Genomic DNA, 8,689 nt, shown 5'->3' on the forward strand with positions numbered 1-8,689 from the left:
TTTTGTGTAAGTTCATCTAACATTTTGATCTATTGTGTAACTCTTCTGAATTATTAATGCAAAGAAATGACCGTTGAAGAGAGAGAGAGAGAGAGAGAGAGAGAGAGAGAGAGAGAGAGAGAGAGAGAGAGAGAGAAAGAATGGATATTTTTAATCATATTTTGTAATATTATTTTTATTCAAGATTTGAAAGAAATATTTTCATTTCAGAGACTGTAATGACAAGGAACGTAAAAATAATAAAAAGTAGCTCTTTTATTACGACATAAAAATATAAAAAAAAATGATGCAAATACAAAACAAAAACTATTGCAAATATGATTAATACGACATTAACAAATTCATAATTATTTTTAGATAGAGGATTATTGTACTTGGAAAATAATAAAAAAAAGTAAAAATTAGAACACCTTTCGATATTCTCATAAATTTTTACGTCGAGTTGTACGTCGGTTAAACATGGATAAAATCGGCTTATCGTAAGCGAATGGCACCTGGAAATAAGGGTCCTCCTCTTGGATGGATCTGTAGGGTTCGTTCCCATCGTCGAAGGGAAAAGAAGAGAAAAGAGAAAAGCGAACTTTGACGCAACAGGCACGAGACGTAGGAACAGGTATAAGGAACCGACTGAGGGATATCTGTTAGGGGGTCGATTTCTCCCCTTGTCAGGGTGAGATCACGAACAACGTTGGTTAACGTAGGGGAAGGGGGAAATAGAAGCAGAAATAGAAGCATAGAAGCAGAAGAAGAAGAAGAAGAAGAGAAGAAGAGGAAGAGGAGAAGGAGAGGGAGAGGTAAAAGGAAAAAAAAAGAAGGAGGGGAGACCAGTCCTGCAGAAGGTAGTATTGTGTTGAAACCGTTTTCCCAGGACCTCCTCTTCCCCTAGAGTACCAATGGGACCCACATATGCGGCCTTGGCTAGGACCCTTCTGGCCATTGCCATGGTATATAAGGGCTGGCAGTGGCAAGCAGAAGCACAGAACAGCTCGATCGTTTGTGGAGAGAGCATCGAGAGAGCATCGTGAGAGCATCGTAAGAGTATCGTGGCTCTCTCTCCTCTCTCCCTGTCATCAGTTTTCGTCATCGAACATCGTCGTCATCATCTTCGACTATTAAAATCACGGGAGTCAGTGGAAGAGCAGCCATGATCAACGAACGGTGTTAACACGATAACGGAAGGAAGAAGGAGGAGAACAAAAGCAACAAGATGTATCGTCTAATCGGAGGTGTTCCTATTTTTTTCTGTCGCAGATCAATCGACCAACTTGGACCGAACGATAATGGTGAGTCTTGTCTCGGCTTTTTTTGGTATACCTATCAAACGATCTTGGTGCTTCGATAGACTATACTAAAGTTATTTTACATCGTTTAGTTTCTCCGGTTTTATTTATTTTTGGCTTCTGTCGCGAATACATCGACGTTGTTCTGCTTCGTGAACTCTTATAATTTTAATTAATTATATTCCTCGTATTTTCTTCTCCTTTCTATGGCATTTTTTTCAATACACTTTTGATATTACGAAGAGTATTTACGAAACAGAATACCGTGATAAAAGTATTGTCAAAATTAATGGCATTTGAAATTTTGTCACTCGGCCCTACTCTATCCAGGTACTAAGATCCAATCAAAATTATTTTACAAAATTTTGTTTTAAAATTTTCTCTCCTTACTTTTATTTTTTATTTATTTTCTTTTTTTTTTTTTTTTATCTATTTATTTGTTTCCCTCTATTAGTTCAGAATCACGTTCCTTTTTAGTCTCTATCTTAATTGCTTCAAAAGAGTATTGTTTTTTATTTTTTATTTTCTTTTAATTAATTTCATTATATTCCCAAAAGATGCACACACACATACACATATACGCTCTCACCCAAACTTGTCTGTTAGAAAATAGATATGTAGATACAAATCTGGACATTTATGTCTACCTTGAACGTGATCCCTTTAATCGATAAATGATAGATTAATACCTATCCAACAACTGTGAATCATGTACACACGCGAAATAACTATTAATATATTTTTTTTTTCCATATCGCCTTGTACTTTTCACAAAAACTATATATAGACATATTAACTCTTAGAAATCTTCTATGTTAGGGTAGTGAAACTATTTTATTAAAAAAAGTATTACAATAGTTTGGCACGGTAGTGTAAAACGTATAAATATTCCTAATAACGTAGATCGTAAATCAAAAAGAAAGAAAAAGAATTTCATGAATTGCAAGAAATCAATTCGTATTTTAATGCACCTACTGCACACTTTTTATTTTCTTTTTATTATTATTATTATTATTTTTTTTTTTTTTATTATTTCTTCTTTTTTACATTTTCGAATGTAAGCACGCCGCTTAGTAGTACCTAAACACGTACCTGTTACTGTACATTTTGATAACTACGTCTCATTAATCCATTTTGATAGTGTAATAATAGAAAAAGAAACTTTTTATATAGACTTGAGATCGAACCTTAGCAAGTAGTTAAAGAATAACTAAACGATGCATCTTGTAGTATAATCTGTAAATTTAATTTCTACGTACGTAGTTAGAGCTCCAGATTTTAAGAACTCGACGGACTCCGTTTTACCTATGGATGCCTTTTTTAAACAAATAAAAACCAGAAAAGAAAATTGATACCGTCGCATGTAAAAGTAGATATTATATTTTATAAATATGATTTTGATGAACGGTTTTATCCTTTTCGTCTGAATTAAAAAAATATATATATATACACATATCAAAGAGAAAGAGACAGAGAGAGAGAGAGAGAGAGAGAGTAACAAAAATAAATCCACGTGAAACAAGATTTTGTTGAAAGGCATATCATTGGATATACTGGCCAAGTTGTCGTCAAAAGTATACTTGATCGTATTACAGTCTGGTAGATCTTAAAATCATTTAGAGCATTTATATATATATATATATACATTTTTTATATATATATATATTTTCATTTTTTTTATATTATTTTAATTTTTTATTTTTTACATACATATATCTGATAGATGATATACGAACACAGTCGACGACTAAAGACATATTGAGATCATTCATAAAAAGTGATTATAGATTATTATTATAGAAAGACCTAGAAATTAATAATATAAGACTGATTTATATATTAGACACATTAGATTTTATTTTTTTATAACGCAGTACTCTATATATTGATATGATACATCATAAGACAATGATTAAAAAGATTTCATCAATAAATACTTCTGTATTCTGTAACTAATCTGGTGACGTATTTGTATTTTATTTTGAAAGAGTATAAAAAACATATACGATAGTTTGAATTTACAAAATTGTTTTTCAACAAAACTCAAAAACAAATCAAAATCATATTATTTCTGTGAATGAAAATATTTAATATACAAGAATTGAATTATACAAATAGTCACTTTGTCATAGAATATAAAAAAGAAAGTATCAAGACATAAATGCAACCATAATATTGACAGAAATAAAACTTAATATATATGTACGAGTTAACAAATTAATATTACAAAACACAGTTGATCGATCTAACAAATTATATTGAATCATATTTCATGTGTTACATTATTGAAATTTTGACTGATTTAAAAGATACATAATTTATACTAAACGAGGGTATTCTGTTTTTATAAAATCAGTATGAAATAACTGGATTAATAATATTTTCTATATTGAAACAAATTAGTGACCACACAGATTAATTGATAAAATTCAAATTAATTAACCAGATAAATGAAATATATTGCATCAAGTTAACAAGATTATTTTGGTTTTAATTTATTATCAAAAAATTATAAATATTCTCGATATTAAACAAAAGAATAATATTGAATCAGACACCATATTTATTTGTTAATTATTACAATCAATGATTCAATCAATAGAATGATTATATCAGTTTCTCAAAAAATTTTCGGCTTTTTCAAATTAATTAAATTTTCAAATATTACCGATTTTTTCAATCATTGTATTGGATTATCAATAAAAAATTTCAGAGATCACTGATATCATGAAAATTATAAATAGAACATATTAATTAAAATGATTTTATAAGAATTTATGATTAAACCATTTTCACAATCAACTAACACACATATACATACTTTCGCTTACAATTCAGCATACGTTCGTACATAATAGATGGCTTATCAATCGAAATAATTAGAAAATAATTAAAACGAAACATTCTTTGGATATAATAATTTTGTAGTAATATTGCAGTAAAATTTTGGATTTTATTTTTCCATGATATGAAGTATAGTAGATATTTTGAATGCACTTAAATATTTTGAAAAAATTTTGATCCATAGAAAAAATAAATAAAAAATAATTCGATTTGGAATAATAAAAAACTTAATCATTTTGAAATTTTTTAACCATACAAAAAAATAAATAAAAAAATATTAAACTTGAATTAACAAAATAATATAGAAAAATATATATAAAAAGAAATATGAATTTGGATTAACAAAATAATAATACAACGATTTGATTAAACAATACATATATACATACATATTTCAAAACTTTATTGATCAGAAATTACAAAAATACCATTACTGGACAATACAAATCCGAATTTTTTTCGACACTATTAAAATTCAGTTTCATTGGATCAATTGGTAAATATCAAGTAAAAAAATAACTAGATATCAACAATTATGAACAGTGCACAATTTATATATTATTACTGACAAGCATAAAAAAGAAATACTAAATCAAAGAAAAATCATTTTGGCAATCATTAAAATCCGCTTTCAGTGATCTCCTGAAAAATAAAGTTTACCGATAGAAACCTAACATAATAAACATAAATGAATTTGACAGAACAGTTCTATAATACTTGTATCATTAACAAAGATTCTGATTAACTCATTATATCATCAAATTATAAATACAATCTTAATGAGATTTCTGTGTAATAGAACAGATTTTCAAGAAAATGGTTTATTATTTGAATATCATTGATTGTTAATGATTGAAATCATGAATCAAACCAAATTATATGTATCAAACAGAAAAACAAATAATGATTTAACTCTTTTAATATCAAAATTTTAATTAACAATTGAACTAAAATACCGGAAAAAGAAAAACCAATTCACATAATAATGAATCTGTTGAATGATATAATAATAACATTGTTATTTAAATGTGTTCTCTCACTTTCAAAAACAACTACACGGAAATATGGAAAGTAATGTTAATTATATGCATATTTATTCATCCATTGTATACATACTTCCGTAAGAGCAGCCGGTGTGACGATTATTCCTATTTCCATTGACCATTCGGAAACCGGAAGTGAACTACCCCTGGATCGTATTCTCATAGAGTAAATAGCGCGAAACGAACGTTTACCCCTCTCTTTCAGACTAACAAATTATAATCACTGGCATTGTTGTTACGATAAAACAAAATTCTATAGATTAAATTTCCATACATGAAAGTTTCATTCAGTCTAACAAATTAACACCATTTTGACCGATCATCCGATTTAACTAGTCATAATAGAAACGTTCAAAAATTTTTTTTCGATCGATATTATCAAAAAGATCTCATAAAAATACAAATATTCTCAAAAATGATTCCCTAAATATCATCCAATATTATACAAATCTAATTTAAATGAGTTATAATTAAATTCATTTTAACACATATATTGAAACGAAATAATTCATATAAAAAGAAAAATGTAATTCATATTCTGATAGAAAAGGAAATAATATTTCTTATAAAGTGGAAGTAATCAGACAGCAAATGTCCCATAAAAATTACCAGTTCTAACTTTAAAGAAAGATATAATAATCATTTTTTGTACAAAATATAACAAGAAATAATCTGGTGTAATATTTTAATTTTTCAACATAAAAGGACAGAAGCAAAATAAATCTTTCCAGGTACAGCTTTTCAGGGGTAGAAATTTGTTACGCCAAAGATTTCTTTTTAGTAATTTTCCTACCTGCTAGATAACTTACCTATTCAACCATACGGAATATAGTAGCACATATACCTGTATCATTCATCAAAGAGTTATAAGAATTTGATATGAAGTTTAAATTTTTAATCTGAAATTCAATGACAGTTACGTATTATATTGGACATCGATTTAATTTATTGAAAAACAGAGTACCTTCATTTAAAATTCTAATTCTATAAAAATTGATAATAAATAGATTTTGGATTTATATTAAATATAACATAATCTGAATATAGATATATTTTAAACGTTTGGCTAATGATATCAAAGATATATATTACTGTCAAAGTTTATAAAAAAATTTGAATATTAAACAAAAAAAAAAAAGATCTGTACAAGACACTCGAATAGATTTAAAAAAGACAACTCTGGATAGCTAATGGAAAATAAAAACCGGCGATAAATATCGATAATATAAAAAACGAAAACCAAACTGAAGAAAAAGAACTGAACACACATAAAAATCCTTTTAAGAGCATAACCCTTTTCTTTATCCGATTTGAAAGACCTGGTAATTCGAGAAAAAAATTTGAAAAAATTCAAGCTTACTATCAATTCTTAACCCTTTGTTTTACGAGACCGCAGCTGGGCCAGTCGAAAATAGGGCAGCATAGTGAACAAAAAAAAAATAAAATAAATAAAGAAAGAAAGAAAGAACGATCACAATAAAAATAAAAAAGAAGCAAAAAATAAAAGAAAACAGATGCAACGAAGAATCGTGAAATATCGTATGCAATCGCGAATCCGAATGATTATTACAAGCGGAAATGAAGATCGAGTTCTCGTTGAAAGTTGGGAAGGAGAGAAAGAGAGAAAGGAAAAAGAAAGAAAAAAGAGAAAAAGAAAAAAGAAAGAAAGAAAGAAATCTGATCCTCTGACCGAAGAAAATGACAAAGGGACTAGCGAGGCCGCTACATGACACATACACACACATATACTTATATGTGTGTAGGTATAAGGATTTAAGAAACGACAAAAGGACCAAGTGACCCTATCCCATAAAGAAAGAAGTTCCTCTCTCGTTTCTCTCTTTAACCAAATGTAGAAATGCACGCACACATAGAAATTAAACAAAACGCACGTACTTACATACGCACCTCGTTCCATTTTCGTATTCGATGATATAATTTTAGAGGTTTTCAAAGAGAGCAAGCAAGCAAGCAAGCAAGCAAGCAAGCAAGCCAGTCAGTCATTCAGTCAGTCACATTTCCTTTCTTATCGACCTCCATTCTGGCAAATGCAAATCGTTCACGGAAATACCGACTTGTGTTCACACAACCCCTTTCCTCCCTCATCCCCCATTAATCCATTCAATCCTTAACAAACTAGAACTCTCTCACTTCGTATTCTAGAGTAGTCAAAAGTATTGTACAAATGATATCTTCCTTGAATACTTTTTCGTTTAACTTTATTCCATTTAACATCGTTTTCTTTCAATGACATTTTTTTCTTCCTAGTGTTCTTTTTTTCTGGCAACTCGTACTTTCGTCATTACTATGATCATCATTAACATCATTATCATCGTCATCATCGTTATAATCATTTCCTAATTTCAACGCCTTACTTACTGAACCTCTTTTTTCCCCTAGTGTGTTTTTTCGTAGCTAACGCTCACACCTTTCCAGGTAACGACGCTCGATACATCCTGGCGGACTACACGAGGAACGGAATTCAACAGGACCACTACTTGGACGATTGGAAGCCAATGAGGACGCAGAATCAACGAGTGCAGCTAGAATTAATCAATATATATAGTAATCACTGCTTAGCTATTTAAGAAGAAGAAAAAGAAGAAGAAAAAGAAGAAGAGGAAGAAAAAGAAGAATACTTGCGGTAATAAGAATTATGGAAGACAATGAAGATAATCAAGATAATCAAGAAGATAAGGACTGTTCCGGATCATCAAGTGAATTATTCAACGCTCTACGTAGGATTTTTTAAGAAGACCATGAGGATATTTATTTTGTGGGAATCTATAAATTTCATCATACTCGTTGATTGATCCCTTCTGTTGTTGTTGTTGTTATTGTTATTTGTACACTAAGCAGGATTCAATTTGCATTTATTTAAATAATAGAAAAACTAACAATTGATAAACAAAATTTATTAACAAAGATGGATGCTTGAAAGTAATCAAAGAGAATAATTTCTATTGGAAAACTCATACAGGCATCATGAAAATGTTTCTTCAAAAGAACGACTCTCTTCAATATCTGTAATAACATTAAAGTTATCTGATATAAACTGATATGGGTTACATCGAAAAGAAGAAAATATTTGAAAAATCATTTGACCATACAAAATATGGTCATTAAGAAATGAAATACAAACAAATTTCAAAGTAATATCAAAAGAAGCAACATAGCAAAAATCGAAGGAAACTCGCAGATTCAAATTAACAGTTTCTTTTCTATTTATAGGGTTAATAATGCAAATATCGAAAATCAAACATCAAATATTTTTTTTGTTCCAATACACCAAGACAATTTAAGATAATTTAAAAAGGAAGAAAAATTCAAAGAGTCAACCATACCTTAGAAAAAAGGAGAAAAATAAGAATAAGTAATAATAAAGGTAAAGAAGATTGCTAAAAACATCTATAATAATATCTATAAAAAAAATTGTAAAGAAAACAAACGAAAGTACTTCAGTATCTATCGTAATATTTGCAAAAAAAAAAAAAAATTATGAAAAAGGTAAACGAAAATATC

The 8,689-nt window shown here is 28.9% G+C and overlaps 1 long non-coding RNA gene across 1 annotated transcript; it reads left to right on the forward strand.

Moving 5' to 3' along the window:
* The first annotated feature begins 1,053 nt into the window (after positions 1 to 1,053).
* Positions 1,054 to 7,861, forward strand: LOC122627761. The gene is made up of 2 exons (XR_006326924.1): positions 1,054 to 1,283; positions 7,604 to 7,861. It is a non-coding gene; the product is annotated as an uncharacterized LOC122627761 (long non-coding RNA).
* The last annotated feature ends 828 nt before the right edge of the window (positions 7,862 to 8,689 follow it).

Source organism: Vespula pensylvanica, chromosome 3 (assembly GCF_014466175.1).
Source record: "Vespula pensylvanica isolate Volc-1 chromosome 3, ASM1446617v1, whole genome shotgun sequence".
NCBI classification, from domain to species: Eukaryota; Metazoa; Arthropoda; class Insecta; order Hymenoptera; family Vespidae; genus Vespula; species Vespula pensylvanica.